The sequence below is a fragment of the Amblyomma maculatum genome, chromosome 6 (genome assembly GCF_055883805.1).
Source record: "Amblyomma maculatum isolate TAMU_Amacu chromosome 6, ASM5588380v1, whole genome shotgun sequence".
Lineage (NCBI taxonomy): Eukaryota > Metazoa > Arthropoda > Arachnida > Ixodida > Ixodidae > Amblyomma > Amblyomma maculatum.
In genome coordinates, this window is record NC_139349.1 from 23234712 (window position 1) to 23258965 (window position 24254).

At 45.5% G+C, this 24254-nt stretch overlaps 1 long non-coding RNA gene and 1 pseudogene across 1 annotated transcript in view; both read right to left on the reverse strand.

The window, feature by feature from the left end:
* The window catches only part of LOC146185262 (uncharacterized), a 67852-nt gene that overhangs the window by 8256 nt on the left and 35342 nt on the right, over positions 1–24254 (reverse strand). The window contains exons 3-4 of the long non-coding RNA XR_014707980.1: positions 21757–21823; positions 4866–4933 (exon numbers count right to left, since the gene is read on the reverse strand). This is a non-coding gene — a long non-coding RNA (uncharacterized LOC146185262). The remainder of the gene's footprint in view (positions 1–4865; positions 4934–21756; positions 21824–24254) is intronic.
* On the reverse strand, positions 23342–24253 carry LOC146185263 (uncharacterized; annotated as a pseudogene).

Here is a 24254-nt window from a genome sequence, read left to right on the forward strand (position 1 = left end):
CGAGCCCGCAAGTTGACCAAAATGCTTTGAGTGAGCCTAAGTGAGCAGTCATGATTTTGCCGAGATATGCTCATGACCGGCGACGGCAGAGCAGCTTGGTCTGCGTCTGCCGGGGCCGTGTATGGCCCTTTCTTAGCAGTGAGCTTGTCCTGGTGCGGTGTACCGCATTGCGCACCACATCAGAAAGGCCTGCGCTTTACGAGAACCTATTTTGCAGGCTATTCTGATGTGTTGCGCAGGGGCAGCACACCGCACCAGGACAAGGTCACTGCTAAGGCAGGATCATACACAGCTCGTTTCAGTGCCTCAGCAAAGGTTATGCCCCATAACAATATTTTCTTTTATGTGGACAATAATGATTTATTTTTATTTTTGTATGAAGTACGCCACCGTGAGATACGAAGTGCTCCCTTTCGCAGTTTGTGCATCGAGGCGCAGCGTTGCAGTTGTCAGATTGGCGTCCTTTAGATGCACACTTAAGCACACGTTTGCGGTCGTGACAGCTCTGCGAGTCGCGGCTAAAATTTTTACATCTGAAGCATCACTTGTGGTATGGTATATTAAGCCAGATATTTATTTTCAGATAGCCCACTTCAATCCAGTCAGAGTGAATGCTGGATACAAAAGTGAGAACTATGTGCTTAGTAAAAATGTTTTTGCTGTCTTTTATGATCTTTACTCAGTGTACATCTATGACGTTCTGTCCGGCATGATCTTCAACTGAGCCTTTCTTTCTCAGCCAGGTTTAGGAAGTCGTTTCCAGAGGTCAAACCACGGACAGTGTTCATGTATCTATCAGCTGTGATTGAAATGGGAATCTCTCCAATTGACAGTATGTTGGACAGTTTTGAATACTGAACATTACCTTTAAGTTCTAGCTGAAGGTCACCACTGAACATTTTTTTACACCTTGTAAACGAGTTCTAAGGCATCACCTCGGCACTTCAAAGCAAGGATTGTGCAGATTGTTTTGCATTTTTCTGTATTTCTTTGCTAAGTAGGACATTGTGTTTTTGAAACATAACTTCGTTTTTCGCTTTCATGGCTGTGCATTTGGTCGGCCTTTTATAATACTTTCATCAGATCACTTAAGTGCCAAATGCCCAAAAAATACATGTTCCCCATGGAGCCCAACATGAGGGTAGGACAGGAATTTGCAAGCCCTGGCCATGCCAGCTGTACATCGCCGCTAAACCAAATAGGGACAACTTAATGTAGCTACTTTACAGAACGTTACACCTGGCCGCAAGCAATAAGCTGCAAAAAAAAACAAGAAAAGAGCAGAAGAGAGGACAGTTGTAAGACAGAAGTTTGGACAGTGAACGATGAATGAGAGTATGGGAAGAGAGGACTACCGATTTTACTCGTTCAGGTCAGCACGGAACTGCACTCTATTGGAAGCCGGGTAAATTGGCGTCCTGCATTCGCCGATAGACCATAAAGGTACCAGCACGTTCTATTGGCTGAATCACCAGGATCTCTTTTTTCCCTCACACGGCCATGCCAGGCATGGGTAAACGTTTGTGCTTGGGTCCCTGGTGTCGCACACCACACCAAACATATGCTTTAACAGAGCCCCCTGCGGTGGACACAATAGCACAGGGCAAAACAACACGGCGACAGTAAATCGTACAGCAGTACGCTGTAGAGTTGCTCAACGTGGGCGCATGACAGTTGTGGCTGTGCAGTCCTTGCTTGCATGATTTTGGGGTGCTTGTTATCCGTATAATATGCCGGCTGCTCTGTCATTCCTATGGATAGCAAAAACGTGCTTTTAATTATTATCTCACGCTCGTATCCAGTACCTGAGACTGTCATAGCCAGTGGTGCGTTTCTTTTCGCGATAAATGGTAAAAATACACAAGCGTCCCGACAGGATTTCTAAAGATATGTCAATTGGTATGGTGCAGTCTTCTCTTAAGTGAACAACTTGCATCCATGAAAAATTTTCGGTTGAAAAAAATGAGCTTCGGCAGAACTAATTTCTAGATATGGTACCCTATAATTTGAACAAAAGCCAGTGCCTAACATGGCATACAAGGCCGTTTTGATAACTGCTCTTCCCTGATGCATAAGAAACCTGTCGGCAGGATTTCAAAGGGCAATAGGAGAGAAATAACACGGCATAACCGCCAGCTATCAAGTTAGACTCTTTTGGAAACCTCAGTTCAGGCCTGGTAATGACCGTACGCTTGCACAAAATAAATCACAAACAAAATACGTGAATATTGAGCATTGAACTTGCCACTCAAAGGCGCATCGTACGGAAGAAGCAAAAATGATGTTCAAGACAGAAAATTCAAGCCAGAAACCACAAAGCATGCGTTGCGTTCGTCCGTAGAACCTCGAGAGAGTTAGACAAATTCTTTCTTTCGTGCGCTAGCACGGTATCTGTCACTCGCGGAATCCCGCTGACACATGTCACGGACAACACAACAACGCTTAGGCTTACGCATTTCGCGAGTACAGATTTTGCAGTGGCCTCGGAGAGTTTTTGTTTTGAAGCCTCTATGTTTGTTACTAAGCATCTCCGGTTGCATGCTCTGCATTTGCTTTTTTCAGCTTCATGCTGTATGTTTTAAGTATTAGAGTGAGTTCATCTTTATCGTCTCTTGATGTGGGTAAAGTTTGTTTTATTTCTTAATTCTGACCTAAACTCTTACTTTGGCTTGAACAGGAGAAATCTGGACACCAAACGGCCACCCCTTCTGTCACCACAGATACCTGACTTTCGGCTAAGCTTGACACGCAAGTCGAGGACCTCTCCTTTGAGACGGGAACAGCTGCATTGGTAATAAATTATAGTTATTAACGAATGCCAGCGGGGTCCGCCAGCGCCTGCGTTGTAGCTTAAATGAGAGAAGAGAAAGCGCGAAGATGCAATTTCAAATTTTGATTGCAAATAACTCTGTTCCTGAAGATCGATTTTTAAATATTCTCGCTAAGAGGTAATCCCGTTCTAAAAATAAGGGAAGCTATAACTTCTAGGTCTTCAGGGACCCTCGCTAATTGGTTCTGGGTTAGTGTTTGACAAGGGAAGCAGGTAAAAGCAGGCGAACCTCGGCTACGGAGAAGCCATGATAGAAGGCATGCGAGCTTCAGTGTTGAATAGCGCGCCAGCGCGTGGAACTGCGCTTAGGTTTTAGCTAATATTTGTCGATGAAAGTGAAATCACCTCAGTCTTTTGCACGTGCGCTACTGTAATGTTTGTTGATAATTTCAAAAAAGTTTAGTTTTGTCTGTTGTACTGAGTTCAACATGCTTCGTCTCCCCGTATCAACTATATGCCACCCGGTAAGCCGACGGGCACTCACTGAAGAACCGGAGATCAGAAGAAAAGAGCAAGTACGCCAAACCTGATCTTTACTGCAAGCACCGATGAACAAAACGAAAGGCTGAATCTGTGTCCGATGCTCGCCTTTATAGTTTAGAGAATTGCGATCTCTGGTTTGGTATGTGGGAATCGACACCGGCTGAATACGTTCGTGTTGCTTAGACATTTAGGCCACACATGTGCATTCGAGTCCTTTTGAGTGTTTTAAGCATAGTTTACATTGCTCTAAAGTACGTGTGCCATCGCTTTATGCTAAGAGTTTTGTTCTTCATGGTACTTCGATTTTCAGCAGGACGACCGCCTGAAATCTTTTTCTCGTCGCTAAAGTTCTATTATGTACCCAAATAATTTACGTTCAGCGTTCCACAAAGTTTTTCCGACCAGAGTGCGGGATTCGCCTTTTGACTCTATGAGGCATATTAGCCTTTTCCGGCGGCTTTGGTTTAAGCTGAAAGATAATTAAACGTTTTACGTTTTTCGTAACACTTTGTACTGACAGCATGGGCACTTTTAAAGTAAATTTGGTTCACGCTTCACCAAATGTCATTGTACCTTCTAATGTTTCAGATCGTCCATGATTATGGGGTGTAACGCTTGGGTTTATTCAGCTGTTCTTATTCTATTTGTTCCTTTGTCTCCACGGATCCTATTTTCAATCTCTAGGAAGCGTTTGTACAAGGTTATAATCTTACTGCCTTTCTTTCCTTTTAGAAAAAAAGACATTTTTACTTTTACGGTGACTTGCTGCCTTCGTGATGCTCTGAAACAATTGTGCTCTGTTTCATAAATTGTAAAAGGCCCAATACTCTTGCCGGATATTAGAGAAAAGCCCTTGAAAAAAGGCCTGGTTTTACACGCACACTCTCTGTGGCATCTCACTGCGCTGCCATTTCTTGGTCAGTCTTTAAAAATGCTCCTTTTAATTGCATCACACAGCCCATGAAAAACGCGTTTGATTGGCCAACATTTTGAATATGCTGTTTCTTCAAAAATGCAGTTAAATAGGATGATTGTTCATTTAAGGGGCGTGCATGCCAAGACCGAATCTGAACCAGCGTGATACTCTTAGCAATATGTGCTAAGAGTGCCATTTAATGTCAGCTGATTTTACGACTGCTGTTTGAACGTCTATTTTCCTCTCAGAGCGGGAATTGTTTGATTCGCGTTTTTGAAATATTATTACCTGTAGAAATCCCTGATCGTTTGACAGGAAGGCTGGTTTGGTTTGTTTTGGTTTGATTTGCAGAGTTCAAGGTCCCAAAGCGACTGAGGCTAGGAGAGACGCCGTACTGAAGGACTCCGAAACTTTTGACCACTTGGGGTTCTTTAATGTGCTATGGCATCGCAGAGCACACGGACACCACACCGTTTCGCCTCCATCGAAACCCAGCCGCCGGCGGTCAGGATCAAACCCGAGTACTCCGGCACAGTATTCGGGACTCTTAACCACTGCACCACCATGGCGGGGCTGACAGGAAGGTCGCATAGACTGTAATTTTAACTTTTGTTATATTCGTTGGCCACAAATTACCTGGTGGACTTCGTCCCCCGAGCAGACCCAGGCCAGAGTTCTCAGCTGCACTGAGAGACAGAGGACAGCTGCCTTCACTGGAGGCTTTCACCTACGGTTAAGGCAGTTTCGGTGTTTGAGCCGAATGAAGGCCTGCTATCTGCCTCAGAGCAAAACACGTTAACACATGACAACAGCATTAAAAAGCGGAAGTCAATGTTTTCGAGCTGACAGCGAATCGTTTCAGTTGAGCCGGGAATATGTTTGGACGTGTTGGTAATTAACAAGAGGAAAAACAATAGCCCACGAACAAATACAGGACGAGCGACCAAACACAGGCAGGTGCCTCTCTATGTTCACTAGTTCGTACTGTCTCTATACTTGTGCTATTTTCTCGATCATGTTTTTTCAGAGGCCTTCTCAAGAGGACATTAAGAAGTGTATCGACGCTGATGGAGTAGCAGTCGGATTTCGCCTGTCACAATGTTATACTTTCAAATTGTCCATTCGGCAAGAAAGCTTCATGTTGGAGCCACAGGACCACTTTTTTCACATTAGTGTGCATTTGAACGCAGCCGATGTGCGGTACAAATTCACCACAGTGAATGCTTGCTCTTCCTTGGCTGAATATTCTGAATTAAAACAACTTCTCTTGTGTATTTTACAAACGTTACGTGGTTTTTATATCGTGCCTGCGTTTCTTCACGATGTCTTAATGTATGTAGTTGGCTGGACGCATGTGGCCTTCCGTGTCTTGCTGAAGGTCTGACATAGCTGGGCACTTATGTGCATCGTCCTACTGCAACGTTCCTCTACCGCGGCATGTTCTATTTTAGAAAACGGTCCCTAACAAACCACATTGAATCTGCCCACTTGCCACACAGTCACCACATTACCTGCGATGTAGGTCCCTACCAACCCACGTACTCTATTCCTAGAAGATATGGATCACTCCTGGTCAACCCCGTCGATTACTGCGGCTGCAGATCGTTGCCCAAATCGCTATGTGTCTGAGGCGGTATAAGTCCAAACTCATCGCCTTAGCCGGCGAGCATAACCAGGGCCAATAATTAAAGGTTTTTATCTGTCTCGCTCTCTCTTTTTCTTGATAAGCGTCTCGTTAAGACAAATCATCTATTTATAACATGCAATTAATGAAACATTCCGCGACTGCTAAAGCAAGTATAAACCCTTAATTTATCCTCCTCCTGTAATATTTGATTGCATTGAACAGCTGCATTGTCTTCTTTCCTATTGCATTTATTGGTCGTCCTCACTCATCCAAACTAGTTTTAGCACGTTGTGGGAGACTTGTGACCGGTTTTAAGTCTAGTGTATTCAATGGATGCAGTAATGGAAGTTAGGTATATGGGTACGTGCAGCCCACTCCCATGGCACCCCTTACGTTTCGTTTACCAGCGTCACCAGACGTGTTGTGGGGAGAACTGCACCCGGTTGCGTGCGGAAAAGAAGAACTGTGAACATGAGAAAAGTTTTTTTTTCTTTTTTACTTAACAATGCCATTTACATGTTCAGTTACAAGCACACTTTCTTCCCTGCTTCTTCAGTTCAGTTCAGTCGTTCAGTGGTGTCCGACTCTTCGTGACCCTATGGACCATATCAAACCACGCTTTCCGGTCTCTCACTATCTTCCTAACATCACATAACTTCATCTGCAGCGCCTCGAGGATGCCATCTAACCACCGCGTTCGCTGCCTACCACTTCTCTGGTGACCCTCACCCTTTCCCAACATCAAATCATTCTCCAGCGACTCCTCTCTTCTCATCAGATGACCAAAGTAGCTGAGCTTTAACTTTAGAATTTGACCCTTCATTGAGCAGTCAGGGTTTATGGTCAGCAATATCGACTGATTTGATCTTCTGGGAGTTCAAGGAACTCTCAAGAGTCTCCGCCAGCACCACAATTTAAACGCGTCAATTCTTCGGCGGTCAGCCTTCTATTCTTGACAGTCCAACTCTCGCATCCATACATCACAACTGGAAAGACCATAGCACGAGTTATACGGATCTTGGTTGGCAGACTAATGTGTCTGCTCTTTACTAGGCGGTCAAGGCTGACCATGGCTCTCTTTCCCACAAGCAGGCGTCTCCTAATTTCATGCCTGCAGTCTCCTTCCGGGGTAATTTTGGAGCCCAAGAAGAGAAAGTCTGTCAAAGCTTCCACTTCTTGTCCCTTGATGCTCCAGGACTTGATAGGGCAAGAGGCCATGATCTTTGTCTTTTTATAGTTCGTTTTAAGCCCAAACTTCTCACTCTCTTCTTGTACGCGCATCAGAACTCTCTTGAGTTCCACCTCACTTTCTGCCATTAAAGTGGTATCATCCGCATATCTAAAGTTGTTGATACGTTTTTCAGCAATCTTCACTCCAGCTAAAGACTCGTCCGGACCGGCCTATATAGGTTAAATAGGCAGGGTGACAGTATGCATCCTTATCTCATTCCTTTCTCAATCGGAAACCGATCAGTAAGACCATGCGCAGTTCTGACTGCGGCCTCTTGCCCTTCATACAGGTTCCTGAGGAGACAGATGAGGTCAATTGGAACTCCCATCTCTTGGAGAGCTTGCCATAATCTGCAGTGATCTACGCAGTCAAATGCTTTCGCATAATCAATAAAGCAGAAGTAGATGGGTTTCTGGAACTCGCTTGCTTTTTCCATGATCCAGCGAAGGTTGGCAATTTGGTCTCTAGTTCCTCTGCCCTTGCGAAACCAAGCTTGCACGTCCGGAAGCTCCCAATCAACATACTGCTGCAGCCTACTTTGGAGGATTTTCAACATCACCTTGCCATCATGCGAAATAAACGCAATCGTGCGGTAGTTGGAACAATCTTTGGCACTGCCTTTCTTTGGGATGGGGATGTAAACTGTCCTCTTCCAATCCTGTGGCCACTGCAGGGTTGTCCAAATTTGCTGACATAATGTATACAGAACATTAACAGCGTCATGGTTGAGGTTTTGAAGCAACTCAGCTAGAATGCCATCAATTGCGCTAGCTTTGGTCTTAGCAAGGCTGGCTAAGGCCCATTCAACTTCACTCTTCAGGATGCCCGGCTCGAGATCAGTAATCACAACCGTCTTAAGTTTGGTTTGCACATTCGGGTCTTTCTTGTACAGTTGTTCTGTGTATTCCTGCCACCTCTCCTTTATCTCTGAGGCTTCACTGAGGTACCTGCCTAGTTTGGCCTTTATCACGCCCAGCTTAGCACAGAAGCTTCCTTTGATATCTTTCATTGTCTTATACAGAGCTCTTGTGTTCCTCAGTTGGCTGTTGTCCTCAACTGCTTGGCACTGTATGTTCAGGAAGGCATTCTTATCTCTCCATGCTATTTTCTGAAAATCCGCATTGAGAACCTTGTATCTTTCTCTTTCCCCCATAACTTTTGTCATCCTCCTTTCATCAGCTATTTGCAAAGCCTCTTCGAATAACCAGTTTTCTTTCTTGCATTTCTTTTGCTTTGGAACTACCTTAGTAGCAACTTGTATTATATTACGAACATAAGTCCACATGTCTTCAGGCTCTGTCTTCTAGATCTAATTCTTGAAATCGATTCCTCACTTCCACTGCATATTCTGATGGAATTTGATCCAGATCATACCTGGATCATAGGATAACCGATGGTCGCTGAGGGTAACAAACTGGATTCCAAGGGAAGGAAAGCGTAGCAGGGGGCGGCAGAAAGTTAGGTGGGCGGATGAGATTAAGAAGTTCGCAGGGGTCAAGTGGATGCAGCTAGCACAGAACCGGGTTAAGTGGAGAAATATGGGAGAGGCCTTCGCCCTGCAGTGGGTATAATCAGGCTGATGATGATGATGATGATGATGATGATGATGATGATGATGATGATGATGATGATGATGATGATGATGATACCTGAAAGGCCTTCAAGTTTTCTGCGTTTTCCTCAATCGAAGCTTAAATTTGGCAACAAGAAGCTGATTATCGGTGCCACAATCAGTCCCAGGCCTTGTTTTTACTGCTTGTATAGCGCTTCTCCATCTCTGCCGGCAAAGCATATAATCAATCTGATTCCTGTACAAACCGTCCAGTGAAGTCCATGTGTACAGGCGCCTCTTGTGCTGTTGAAAATAAGTATTCGCTATGATCAGGTTGTTTTCTTGACAAAACTCTACTAGCCTCTGCCCAGCTTCATTTGACTCCCCAAGACCGAACTTGCCAGTAATTCCGGATATTTCTTCACTCCCGACCTTAGCATTCCAGTTTCCTATTAGAAAAAGGACGTCTGATGACGAAGTGCGGTCTAAAAGGAATTGCAGGTCAGCATAAAATTTCTCAACGTCAGCTTCTTCAGCAGTAGTGGTTGGTGCATAGACTTGGATAACTTATGTTGAAAGGGTGACCTTGGATCCGAAGTGAAATCATTCGGTCGTTTTTGGGGTTGTACCCTAGCACTGTTTTGCCCATTCTTCTGTTTACTATGATAGCGACCCCATTCCTTCTCCTGGATTCGTGCCCACAATAAAAGACATAATGGTCGCCGGAATTAAATTCTCCCATTCCGGTTCACTTGAGCTCGCTGATACCAAAGATATCAATGTTCAATCTGTCCATTTCTCGCTTGACGGCATCCAGTTTACCTTGCGTCATCTTACCTTGTGTACAGGAATCAATCTGATTCCTGTACAAACCGTCCAGTGAAGTCCATGTGTACAGGCGCCTCTTGTGCTGTTGAAAATAAGTATTCGCTATGATCAGGTTGTTTTCTTGACAAAACTCTACTAGCCTCTGCCCAGCTTCATTTGACTCCCCAAGACCGAACTTGCCAGTAATTCCGGATATTTCTTCACTCCCGACCTTAGCATTCCAGTTTCCTATTAGAAAAAGGACGTCTGATGACGAAGTGCGGTCTAAAAGGAATTGCAGGTCAGCATAAAATTTCTCAACGTCAGCTTCTTCAGCAGTAGTGGTTGGTGCATAGACTTGGATAACTTATGTTGAAAGGGTGACCTTGGATCCGAAGTGAAATCATTCGGTCGTTTTTGGGGTTGTACCCTAGCACTGTTTTGCCCATTCTTCTGTTTACTATGATAGCGACCCCATTCCTTCTCCTGGATTCGTGCCCACAATAAAAGACATAATGGTCGCCGGAATTAAATTCTCCCATTCCGGTTCACTTGAGCTCGCTGATACCAAAGATATCAATGTTCAATCTGTCCATTTCTCGCTTGACGGCATCCAGTTTACCTTGCGTCATAGATCTTACATTCCATGTTGCTATGTGATATATCTCCTTGCAACATCGGACTTTCCGGTCGCTTCCCGACACATCCACAGCTGAGCGTTCTTTTGGCTTTAGCCCAGCCGCTTCATTCATCCTGGAGCAACTAGGAATCGCCCTTTGTTCATCCCCAGTAACATGCGGAACGCCTTCCAACCTGGGGGGCTCATCTTCGGGCGCCATATCATTAATGCTATTATGACTGGCCATAGGGTTTTCTTGACAGGAAATACTGGAGTGGGTTGCCATTACCTTCTCCAGTGAATCACATTTTGTCAGAACTCTCTGCCGTGACCTGTCTATCCTGGATGGTCCTACACAGCAGAGCTCACGACTTCGTCGAGTTTTGCAAGCCCCTCCGCCACGACAAGGCGGATCCATTACTATCGCATAAAAAACGTGCGTTTTCTAGAACTGGAGCTTCGTGAAAAGTTCAAAATCCAGTTTAAGGTAGCGTGATCATGAATGGCATTACTTTCGCTCGTATATTGTAATCATCTTCACCTACCCGACTACACCCACCGCAGGAAAAAGGTTTCACCCATACCCCTCCAGTTAACCAGGTCGTTCGCCATCTGCATCCATTTGGTCTCCGTGAACTTCCTTATCTCATCTGCCCAAGTAACTTCCTGCACACCCTGCTACGTCTGTCTTTTCTCTGAATTCAGGCTGTTTCCCTCAGCGAATAGATTATTTTTCATTCGCATTACACGTACTATTCACGCCCACTTCTTATTGATTTCTTCTAAAATGTCAGTAACTTGCGTTCGTTACCTCACCCACGCTACCTGTTCTTAACGTTCCATCTATCATTTTCCTTGCAATGTCTCTCTTCATTTTCCTAAATTTATTTCTTAAGGTAAGTTGAACTCTTTTCTTTAGCCGCCACGTTTAACCTCTATAGGTGAGTACCGACAAAGCAATAACTACTATACGCTTGCGTCTTGAAGTATACTATCGATATACTTACTATTCATGATGTAAGAGCACTTGCTAAAGGCGCTCCATCCCGATTTTATTGTTCTAGTTGTTTCGCCTCCATGTGCTGAATTTCCTTACCGCTTCCAGAGAGCTGCTACCTATCCTAAGCAGATATTTCCTTGACAGGCTGCTGAATATTATTAAATGTCTGCAAATTAACTTAAGGCCTACCGTTCCAGAATCCTATGACTCTTTAGGTCTGTAATTAACATTCGCAATTCGTCCCTTCAACTACTTAGCCAGGCAGTGTCATCAACAAATCGCACATTAGTCAAGCATTTCCCATCAACCCTCATCCCTAAACGTTCCCAGTCAAGGTCTCTGAATGATTGATTTAAGAATAGCGAATAGATTCAAGCGTTCATAGCTGCAAGCACGCTTAAGGCCGCCCACAATCGGGCTCGCGCAGTTACCCAGGGATGAGAACGAGGCAGCCAGCTGCACTCGAACAGCCTTTTGCAGTAACCCACAGCGTGTTTGTCCCTGTCCTCCTAACCTACTTACCTCCAAAGTACGAGCACTTCATTTGCCTTTCAGCCCGCTCTGTGCGCCTACTGCTTGCAGATGCTGTATAGGAGTGGCTGACTACATCTCGCCCCTCCAGAATTGTTTTTACACCGTTTGATGGAAGATAGCTTTGTTTGCTCATTGTGCGTGGTTAAACCATCATCTCGGCTATCTCTAACTAGCGCTAGCCCTGATGGGGAAGTAGCGCCAAAAGTCTCCAGAAGCCTCCCAGCTGCGTGTCACAACTGAGTGCTGCATGAGGCACGAACTGAAGATAAGTTATTTCTCTAGTTTTCTTTTTTTTTTGTTTATGCCACTGGTCGGAACATGACTGCGGAAGCAGCGCATCTTACTAAATGGGCGTGGCAATTGCATATATTTATAAATAAATGCAATCAATTTTGACACAAATATGTAATTTTTGATGCCATTTTAAGAACGGCAATTAATTTTAAGGAAGATTTTTCAGCAAAAAAAAAAAGTCGCTGACTACTGAGAGGCTCATGTTGACATTTCGGGTCCCCAGCACGTGGTCTTTGAAAAAAAAAAGTCGAGACCAAGAAGATTTCTGCCGAAGTTTCGGCTCCCAGCACGGGGGCTTTGTTCACGTTGTGAACAAGGCCCTAGTACAAAGAGCCAGAACACCAACAGAGATCTGTTTTTGAATGGTCGGTGACTCACCAAATGTACCCTCCTCTCGGCCAGACGGGATTCCGCTGCATTCTCAACTTCATTTCAACGAAGACGCGGCGATAACATCATTTTCGTTGTTTATTCACAAAATGCTGCAGTTTCCCGCAAGTATGTCAATTTCTGGACTGCATTATATTTTAATCATGATGTTTTATTTGCGCACTTTTGAAAACTCCTGCAATAAGCTTGCCGCAAAACAGAGCATCTAAGCTCTTTGTGCTGTGGCAAGTTTATTGGCAAAGTGTTCAAAAAGCGCAATAATGGAATGCCATGGTGAGAACAAGCTTGTCCAATATGAGCCTTCTTTAAAACTTCTTTTGATATGGCTACCACATTTACCATCCTCATAACGTACTCCCCGGAGTGGTAAGTAATTGAGCAGAAAATGCACAAGTTTCTTATGCAAGCTTGTTCACAAAGCCCTCATTTATGTAACAGATGTGTTCTCTTTAAGTACTCAATATTTACAAGAACTACCATAAGCTGTAGCTTGCATACCTGTCATATGACATTTTCAAGAACTATTGGACATATGCATGAAAATATAAAACTTCACTGCATCTCAGTGCAATCTGCATTGCGCTCGGGACGTCAGAAGCCCGCTTCGAACACAATTTTTTCATAACAAATACTGCAGATATTTTAGGGTTTATTTTGCAAGGGTGGCTCTACCTTACCCTGGTACGTTAAAGAAAAGGTGCGAGCTCCTTCCTCTTTCTAACTCTTTTTTTTTCGCTATTCAGCGCTCTCTGACATTTTCCCCTTCGCAGACGAAGCCCCTGGGAAGTCAGTCCGAGTCCCGAGGGTGGCAGAGCTTCATCTTTCGACTTGTACAACTTGTGTTTTCCGAGAAGGTGGCCTTGGGAAGATTGGTGAGACACCACGTGATTCAAGCCATTCATCCAATTCAGCACGATAAATGGGCCTGGGCAGTGCGACAACAGCTTCTGGGATAAACCACGCTTACGGAGAGGCATCCAGAGCCTTACTAAGTCCCGAGCTGACTCTTGGGGCCGACGATCGTGGCGCTGCTTAGAGCGGTCCTACAAGGCCAGAGTGCGTAACCAGGCGAGCCCTTCAGTGCGACAGAGGATGTTAGATACATAAGACTCGGTGTCGAGAAAGAACAGTAACATGGTGTCGAGAGAACTTCGGGGCGGACGGGCATAGAGAAGGAAAAATTGGCTATAAGCAGTTGTTTCATGTCTCAAGGTGTTATACGCATGTGTAATTAAGGGAAGCAAGCACGTCATATCCCAGTTCTTATGATGAGAGTTGACATGCATCGAAAGCATGTTCATCAGTGTCCAGGTTGTACGTTCAACGAGGCCATTTGTCTGGGGGCGGTGAGGTGTAGTCGCGGAATTGGCAAGTAAAAGCGCAGAAGCTGTCCCACAACATCTGCCGTAAACTGGCGGCCAGTCGCTGATAATGACACAAGGCGGCCCACTGCGGAAGACGACAGCATGAAACAAGAAAGACGTTAGCGGCGGTTTCGGAAGGAATGGCAGCAGTTTCGCGGTAACGTGTGAGCTGAACAGCGCATACGGTGACCGAGCGATCGACTTTAGTGGAGCGGGGAAACGCTCGTAGGGTGTGGTCAGTGGTGTCACCAGATGTAAGCGGCCCGGCGAAGTCATGATGAACCGCTGGCACTGCACAAAAGAAGTCACGTAACGTTGAATCGTGCAACGACTATTTGGCCTATAATAACGTTACTTAATGCGGATAAGGGCACTGGCAAACCCCTAATACCCAGCTGCGACCTCATCGCGCATTGCGTGTAGAACAGAGGAGGGGAGGCTAGCCGGGACGACGAACAGAAAGCGTGCACCATGATAATTTTTTTTTTTTCGGAGAGAAAACCATCGCGAATGCAGAAAGGGTTCGCAGATGTCGGACCACGAGCTTCATCAAAGAGGAGTGCAAAATCTTGCCCAGAGTGGCTTGTTGGGCGAGTTGGTTGGACAAGTCTTGACCTTTGCGCCATTCTTGCTGGAGAGTCTCAAGATCCAGTAATTGTAATTAAACGGCAATCAGGTAGTCGTCAAAGTTGTCATCTCAAAGTGTAGTCGCGACGGGCAGCCGCGTGAGGCAGTCAGCTTCGGCGTGTTGGCGGCTACTTTTGTACGACAATCTATAGTTGAACTCCTGAATGCGTAATGCCCAGCGGGCCAACAAGCCGTAGGGGTCGCGGAGATTCACTAGCTACAATTATCGGCGATGACTACAAAGGCACGTTCATAAAGGTACGAGCAAAGCGTTTGTATGCCGAAATAAACGGCAGGACACTCTTGCTCTGTCATGGTATAGTAGCGTTAAGACTTTTTGAGGGTGTGATTTGCGTAAGCGACAACGTGTTGATTCGTACAATTCCGTTGTATGAGCACATCACTCAGGCCTATGCCGTTGACGTCAGTGTGGAGTTCAGTGGAAGCTGTCGGGCTGGAATGACACAGTGTGGGCAGCGAGGTAAGAAGAAACTTAAGCTGACGAAACGCAGAATTACATTCTGGAATCAATTTAAAAAGAACATCTTTCTGCAAGAGACATGTGAGACGGTAGGCACGTCAGCAAACTTTAGGATGAAGCACCGAAAATAAGAGGAAAGTCCCAAGACACTCCTGAGTTCTTTCAAAAACTTGGGTTCTTTGACGCTGTTGACAGCTTCAATCTTCTGTAGGTCGGGCCTAACACCGTCTCTGTTAACCAGATGCCCAAGCACAATGATTTGGCATTCTCCAAACCAGCACTTCTTAGAGTTCAGCATGATATCGACTTTCTCCACGCAGTTAAGAGCAGAAGCTAAACGGCTATTATGCTCAGCGAAGGTCCTCCCAAAATTCACTACGTCATCCAGGTCACCCCAGAAAACTTTCCACTCCAATCCACGCTAAAGGGTGGCCGTGAATCAAAGGTAGCCAGAGCGTCACATGGGTTGAAGGGCATGACATCATATTTATATAAGACATCAGAGGCCACGAACGCAGCCCTCTTTTTCTGTTTCGGATGATTTGGGATCTGCCAGTATCCGGACCGCAAATCAACAAACGAAAAGTAGGGAGCTCTACGGAGGCAGTCAATGGCATCCTCAAGGCGTGGGAGTGGGTAAACATCCTTCTTTGTGACAGTGTTCAGGCGGCGATAGCCAACACAAAATCGCCATGCGCCATCTTTCTTTTTTACGATAATCACAAGAGCGGCCAAACAGCTTAATGGTTCCTGAATAATTTCTTGTTGCAGCATATGATCGACCTGTTCGTCAATTATGTTACGTTCTGAAGGTCAGATACGGTATGGTGTCTGTCTAATCGGGTATACCGACCCGGTGTCAATTATGTGAAGGGTGCGAGAAGGTGGAATCGGTGGTGGCTGATTTCGGAACAAAGTGGAACACGTCCATCGAGAGTACCGTCGTCTTGCTTTTAAAGGAACTTCCATCAATATCCGGCGGTCGCTGGTGGGTAATGATTTCTTTATTATGGGCAGGAGTTGAGAATCGGTTAGATCAGGACGTCCAGCTGGATGAGCAACGCCGTCACCGAACGCGGCGATTAGCACAGAAAAGCGTTCTTCAAAGTCGGCGAGTTTCAAACCACGCGTCAATACTGCAGGTTTGTTGGAATGATTGACAGTCCAAAGCGGGACATGGCCCTCGTTCACTCGAACAACGCTTCAGGGCACCAGCGTACTTTTTTTCGCGCCGGCAAGGGAAGCCTTCGACACTGGTGCACCAGAGCATCGAAGGCATTGTAAACCGCTCCCGAGGATACAACTTGGACGAAGACAGCGAACATCGCCGGAACGACGGTATCTTCAATGCAGAAGATACTTGTGTAGCCAGTGGCGGTTTTTCTATGAAGGCTGATCGAAGGCTAGGACTTATTAATAACCCGCCACGGTTGATGTCGCGAGTTGCGTCATACTGTTGTAAAAAGTCCACACCTAGAATAATTAATATCGTGCGTAGAGCGAGGGACTGCCATAAATTCAGATCTAAGCACGTGTACAGCGTTCACTACATTTCTATAACAAATACCAAGCGGAACCAAAGGTTCTCATCCTACGCCAAGAAATATGACCGTTCTGTCCCAAACATAAGTTTACAGCTGAGGCAATTCTTAAAACTAAGCTCATCACGGACACTCGAGCACCAGTATCCACTAAGGTCATAACGCCAACACCGTCCCCTAACACTTCCAGGTAGTTCTCTGGCATAACGACAGGTAGATGAATTGGCAGCATCGATGACCTGGCGACCGCACCTCCATCGGCCCCGCACGCTAGTTTCCAGGTGGCGGCGAATGGCGGTGGGGAAAAGGCGAACTTCGGGAGCGGCGAGCAAGGGGAATGAGGCTCCGATCAGAATCTAGAGAGTCGCTTCGTAGTGGTTCGTAGCGGTAGGAGCCTGAAGAGGTTTGAAAGATTGCTTCATGGACTTCTGGATTGAATCTAGATCGACGATTCATTGGCGCTGATAGCATGGAGCCTGGCTTCGGCAGCGGCAGAATCGGGATATGTTACTGAGCATACCAAAGCGGTAACAAACTGGTGGTTCACGAGCACGATCAGGATGTCGAGAAGGGTCCATGGTGAGACCCTGCACCGCCACCACAATGCCAACGTTTATTTACAGGGGTGACCACCATAGCATGGTGCGTTAACGAAAAAATGGTGTCCTCTTTCCCACACTTCCTTTTTCTCTCTTCTGCACTGCCTGATAGTATCCTTGCGTGGTGGCATATGGCAAGCAACGGAACACCGCGACACAGCAGAAACAGAACGACGGGATGACACAGTGATGAAATAGGCTTTAATGGCCAGCGGGCATAGCACGAGCTCTCCGCCTCACGCCACTGCTTGCTTCGTCGTCTTCGTAACATGACTCGGGGCCACCGAGAGATCGTCCCGATCGATTGCTTGTACTCCAACGCATTATGTGACAAATGAACACAAGCGGAGGACTCAGATAAAATTCTGGCACTACAGTGAATGCGAAGATGGGATGGATGCTTGCCCCTGAGCATTAGATCCAATGTTCACCGTTTGCCGAAGGCCAGGGCTCATGAACACGCTGAACGGCTTGGGCGGGGGTGCTGTCTTCGCTCGAGTGGTCGTGAGGTCACTTTTTTTTATCAATCAATCAATCATTTATTTCAATAAAATACAAATTGCAAAAAATGTTGGGCCAATAGCCGAAGCTAGTTTAGGTCCGTACATACATACATATACACAGCAGTGGAGACACCCTAAAGGACATGTAACAAATGTTTTAAGGCTTATACACAAGCAAACGTAACAGTCAATGAGCCCACAAAGTACAAAAAAAAAAAACATCCGGGCGTCGGTCAGGTCGGCTTTGGGCTCTTCCTGGTCGTCGTATGTTGCGGTCATGGCTGTGGTGGGGCTGGGGAAAGCAGCTGGTCGGGTTTGAGCAGAAAGGGCTGGGGCAGAGCTGGGCGGTGATCTACACGGGTTTTCGGCCTTTGAACCGGGTTACGGTTGGGGTTAATGGTGCAAAGCGAGGATGGGAATGAACCGCAACTCCAACCAAATGTTGCGTGGTGGCATATGGCAGGCGATGGAGCACGGCGACACAACAGAAACAGAACGACATGATGACATGATGATGAAATATGCTTTAACGGCCAGCAGGCCTAGCGTGAGCTCTCCGCCCCGCACAACTGCACGCTTCGTCGTCTTCGTAACAATATCATTTTCTAATTGTCTTCTCTAATTTTCGCTGCATATTTTGGTCACAAGGCAGACCGAAACAGCGCGGTGACGTAGTAACTACACATTGTGACGCCCGATACGGCAATGTTAGGAACTGGACATGGGCTCGCAGTTGAAGGTTTATTCCCGCCCATACCAGCTGCGCTCTCACCAGGAAAACCTGGCCAATGGGTGTGCTGACGTCATGGCGCTAGGACTATTCAGTTGCCCTTCGTAAGTTGTACTATTGCGGAACCAACCGCTTGATCATCAGAGAATTGTCTATCTATAGCGTCTCAACAAGCACTCAGATCAAGTGTCAGGACCGACTATGCCCGAGAAAACGAGGTCATGACCGCTTCTCCGTAAAGGGACACTGACGACATATCCATCACAATTATTGTGTTAGCAAATTCAACATTGGGCTTTTTGGGAATTAGCTGTCAATTGGCCGTCAGCAAAAGACGCATTTATTGAGGAGATATTTCGATTCGAAGTTGAAATTGTTTTTTCGTTGCTCTGATACAAACTGTTTTGCACATCTACGTCGATGGGCGAAATAGCGCAAACCATATCGCAAATGCCACTGCGTGATTACTGACGCACGGCGAGCGGTGAGCGGTGAGCTCTAGCAGAGGCCGAAATTAAAGCTACCGATTGCAAGAGCTGCATTTGTACCAGATAGATCCAGTTCTCGAGCTCGACAACGAAGTTCTCGCGGAGAACGTCGGCCTGCATTTCGCCCACATCGGCCCCCACAGAGCATGTGCTGCTTTTTAAAGCTGAGGCGGCAATGTCCAAACGTCGTTGAGAAGATAATGCCGGCATCAAGCAAAGCTACAGGTGCGGCTCTTGACTGGTCGCCCCTATTGGCTCCTGCACATTGAAATCTTGCAATAATTAAAAGAATTCTAAAATTTCAATTTCAAGCTGTTAAGCTCTCACCATCGCCTGTACATTATTGTATTGGCACAAATGCAAAGGCCACAGATACTTCGTCGTGCTTTGCGCGCGCGCAATTGACGACACAGACTTTTTAACAAAAAAGACGGCTCTGAAAATGATTATGGTTGTTGCAGTCTAAGTGCCCAAACCAACTCAGGCATTGAAATTGACCGCCGTTCAACGCCGCAGATGGCGTTTAAATGCGGTTTTCCTGTGCTCCGCCACCATATCAATGTTATATACACATTTTCTCACAACTGTACAAAGCCTGCTTCACTGTAATGAATACCCGTTCAAGAAAAAAAAATCCCATTATTTACAGATGATTAGGTTAGCATAACACCAATGATTTTAAGATTTGTAGAACCTGCAAGTCTTCGCTTCTCTAAAATATAAGAGAGAGAGAGAGGCGCTCTCCAGCGGCTGAACGCACTATGGGGCCTTGTGCAGTTTGCTTTTGGTTCGAAGACGAAAGCCAACAGCAGCAAGAAGCTACTAAAGCGGAACGTCATCAACACAAACACAAGGACGCACGTAAACGGAGCATGGATCCAGAACATCCCGACGAAATCAGTGAGGGGAGGTATTGTTGCATTTTGCCGAAGTTTTTTTTTTTTTTATATAAAACCAATCACTTTACAAAATTCAGTCGTTTCAGACATGCGCCAGTTTATAACGCCTATTGCAAGTCTTACTTCCAACTAGTTTTATTCAAGACATTCACGCATGACTTGAGCTCCCCGACACAACACCGGCAACGCATCTTCCGCTGAACTGGACCCTCAACATTGCTTTAGACTGGTGGGCAGCGGCTGCCGGAGATAATCTTCTCCCGCACCAAGGGTTCTAAGCCTACAACGGCTATGAAATATTTAACTTAATGTGATCTTTACTGTGCCCCTATCGCTTGGTGCGTGGTGTCCCACCATGTCTGCAGCACTTCATTGTCTCAACGGCTCATTGGTTTGCCCAGTAGGCCATCGTTCGAATTGAAATCCCGCTGTAAAAAATATAAAATGAAAAGAATGAGAGCCACCAAATGACTGGACCGCGGTGGAGGGCTGAAATCTCTTTTCCGCAGAGAACGATTGCAGCAGAATATACTATGCGGCGTCGGAGGGAGGCCTGTTTCGCGAAGCGAAAAGCTGTTTCGAGGAAACTCGCCTACGGGGCTTTCGTGTTTCGTCACAAACGCAGCTGGCACGTGAAAAGAGGAAAGCGAACTTGTGTTACACCAAGAACGACGGCTTGTGCCACCCATGCCACACAGATGCTTAGCTCGGGGCACCTAAAACAAGGACGCTCGAAGTTTGTAGATCAAAGATCTATGCTTTGTTGTGCAGGAAACGCTCTAATTAGGTGCAATTAATCGACAATAGATTTTATCACGCATTAGCCGCAGTCATGGCATCAGCGAGGCGATCGCGTCTTCGTTTCCGCTTCTCAATGGCTTCAACGCCCTTGCCTCGCAGCAGATTCGCATGTTTTCAGTTCTCCATTTCGATTATTTCCACTTACTTTCCTCCAGAACTTTCGGGAGTGCGACATAGGGAGTAAAAAGAACTGATGAAGCAGCGGCAAGCTGGAGAGAACATGGCGCGTTTCTCTACACCGGCTACTGGCGCGTATTTGCCAACTTTAAACTGCACAGTGCACCAATGTCCGTGATAGTCTGAAAGCATTTTGAGCAGGTATTCTGGAAATAAATGATATCAGAACGCAATTAAAAAACAAAAGAACATCTCGCACAAACTCTGAAGTATTAGTTAGCTGGTACTTTTGTTTGAGCCAAATAAAATCTATGTGAACAAAACTTTTGCACCCAAAGAGCAACTTTTGCGTAAAAGCTTCTGAAAATGCCTCCGGAAAGGCAACGCATCCTACGGAATAAATGAGCATTGAATTCCCTCATCACAGTGTTTAACAATCTGTTAAAACAACAAGAAAAAGTGCGCTCCGAGCTCCTGTTGTGCGCGTTCAAAAGCAGAGCGCTAGCCGATTGCTCCACAAAAGCAGTTTTTTTTTTTCCAAGGTTTTCCTTAAACTCATTGTATTCACAAACTAGTTATTACAGTGACTATCTACAAAGCATCACATCATATCACATCACATCACTTTATTTATGTTAAGGACCCCTTTTCGAAGTGTTAGATAAGGGGTGGGGCCCACAAAATACAGAAATCAACAGTGCTTGAAAATGATGATGAATATGTTGTGACAGCAACGTCTTAAATAATGAAGTTATGTGATGTTAGGAAGATAGAGACCGGAAAGTGTGGCGTGACATGGTCCATAGGGTCACGAAGAGTCGGACACGACTGATCCACTGAACTGAACTGATGCTGGGGTAAATCGTTAATGTATATGTGGAATAATAAAGGACCGAGAACAGAACCCTGTGACACGCCGGAGGTTACTGGAAGCTGGTTGAAAGGTTGGTTATTAATGACGGCGGACTAAGAGCGATGCGTGAAGCAGTGCGTAAGTCCATGCAATTATGTTCGGATGTAGGTTCAACTGGGAAAGTTTAAGAATCAAGCATTGATGAGGTACTTTGTCGAATGCCTTAGCGAAATCTAGGAAAATGGAGTCAGTTTGCTGGTAAATATCAAGGTTGGCGTGAATATCATGAACAAAAATGGCTAGTTGAGTTTGGCAGGAAAAACCCTTGCGAAATCCATGCTGCGATGGATGGAAGAAATTATTTGAATCCAAGAATTGCATGCTTTGGGAGTAAAAGACATGTTCCATGCTTTTACACGGTACACGTGTTACTGAAATGAGGAGATAATTAAGAAGTGATTCAGAACTACCTGTTTTGTAGACGGGAACGACCTTCCCCACTTTTCAGTCGTCTGGAACGGTTCCTTCGGAGAGTGACTGCGAGAACAATGAACAAAAAATGCTGGAACAGACTGATTTAATGTTTTTCGAGACCTTTGAATTGATTTCGTCTATGCCCGGGGCCGAGGAATTCTTAATTTTGTCGAATATGCACGAAATTTTATTACTCTTGAAGGTTATCGCGTTCATGGCTGTGGTGACTATAAGAGACAATCTAAAGTATGGTGTTTTGAATTCTTTAGTAAAAACGGAAGAAAACGCAGTGTTAAGCGTGTTTGCACATTCGATAGCAGTCATTCTTTCACCAGAATTGTTAGTGAGATTTGGAAGGAGTCTTTCCTTCGGGGTTATCATTTTCCAGAACTTCTTGGGCTTATCGGTTATTATTTTTGGCAGATCAACTTCGTAAAATGAACGCATCGCACTTCTAATCGCCGCCAAGTACGTGTGTTCGGTTTTGTAGTAATTATCCCATGCCCGCGGGTTTGCTTATTTTCGAGCTTTTTCAGAGCCTTTGTAAACCAGGGTTGTTCATTATTTTTTTAAAAACTGCGTGTTGGAATGTATTTATTGATCATTCAGGAAACGTACGTTTGAGCAGCATCCAGTTATCGTTTACGCTTCTACTAAGAAAATCCGTTTGAAATGTCGATAGAAAGTTAGTTCAGTGTTAATTGTTTTATAGATTCTCTTATTTTAGAGGCTAATAGTTTTCTGATAAGTTTGTCTTATTAAAGGTGAGAAGTTAAAACTGGCATGGATTACTTTATGATTGCTGATTTCTCGGAGACACGAAATGAATTCTAGGCTGTCTGGATGGGTGGTCAGTATGAGGTCGAGTGTGTTAGCCGTTTCCCCTGCGACACGCGTTGGTTCGGAGATTAGTTGGGTTAAATTAGATTTATGGCAAACATCTCTAAAATCATTCGACTCTTCCTGACTGGCTATAGGCTGAGACTGTTCGCGCCAGTCAATATCGGGGTAGTTGAAACCCCCAAACAGGAGGATGTGTGCCTTAGGGTGCTTGGAAATTATGTCATTTAAAATATTGTGAAGTTTGCGAGGAGAGTCAGGACTGCTGCGAGGTCGCCTATAACACACACCAATTAGTATTGTCAGTGGGGATGCACGGCACATAATTCATAGAATTTCTAAATCTGAGGTGATATCAATGGTAGAACAAGATAACTGCTCATGGGCGGCAATCAGAACTCCTCCTCCCCGAGCATCTTTGCGATCGGTGCGAAAAAGACGAAAATGAGGCAGGTCGAACAGTATCTCTGAATCAGTGATGTCGTTATTCAACCATGTTTCAGTTAGAACAAGTAGACTGCTGCCTGACGATGTTACAAGATTTGACACGACATCACGTTTCGGCAGGAAGCTGCGAATGTTAGTAAAGATTACCGATAATGGAAAGTTGTCACAAGGAGTATACCGCGAAGATCGCATTGACCGGGAAGGATCAGTTGATTGTTACGATATCTCTTGTACCGAATGGATTGATTCATCAAAAATATCGTATTTTGGGCCAATAATGGAGCGTTTTGAACCTCAGGGAAAAGATACAGAGTTTGCCTTGACAAAAGCTACAAGGTGTTTCCGGCGATTTTGGACATGGCGTGAAAAGTCTTCACTGACGATATGACCGGTATCCTTGAATTTCGGACCTTTGGAAAGAACTGATTCCTTAGTTTTCAAGAGTGTAAATTTAACGATGACCGGGCGTTGCCGGTCTTCGGAGTGGCGTCCGAGGCGATGGGCACGTTCTATGTCATTTGGACTTAGCTGGGTGTCGAGATGTTCGGAGAAGCAACGAATTATTAGGTCCTCGAACTGCGAGTATGTTTCAGAAGGGTTAGTAACAGGCAGACCATAGAAGATTAGGTTTTTGCGTCGGGAGCGGTTTTCCGCGTCGTCAAGGCGATCCTCTAGCAGACGAACTAGGCAAGCAGTCTCGGTTGCTGTCGTCTGGATACCCTCTAGATCTGAACGGAGTGTAGGTAGATTTTCGCAGTAGCTTTCTAGAGCACTGAGGCGTATGGTCAGATTAGACATTTTCTAGTCCATTGAGAGCAACTGACCCTTACGCCCCTGTACTTCGTTCACTAACTCGGCCTGGCTAGAAGACATCTTCTTTAGTTCGCTAAGGAGAGCGTCGAGCTTATTGGGGCCATGGTTGCTCTCAATGTCACCACACAGCAATAGAAGAGGCCGAACAACATTAAGGCAATTGGCACTGATAACAAGACAACACTGGGGGCTCGGGAGCTGTATCATAAAGCAGTTGCTAGTTTTCTTTGCGGATAAACTGTGATGGTTAACAACCTGCATGGCGAGGACGAGTGGTTTAGATCTTGTTGTGGCACAGCCATCGAGCCCACAGAGTGCTGACTTCGGCTGTTGTTCTTTTAAAGACTGTCCGTTGAATGCGGTCACTGACGATGGGGCCTTCCAGTCTGAACTG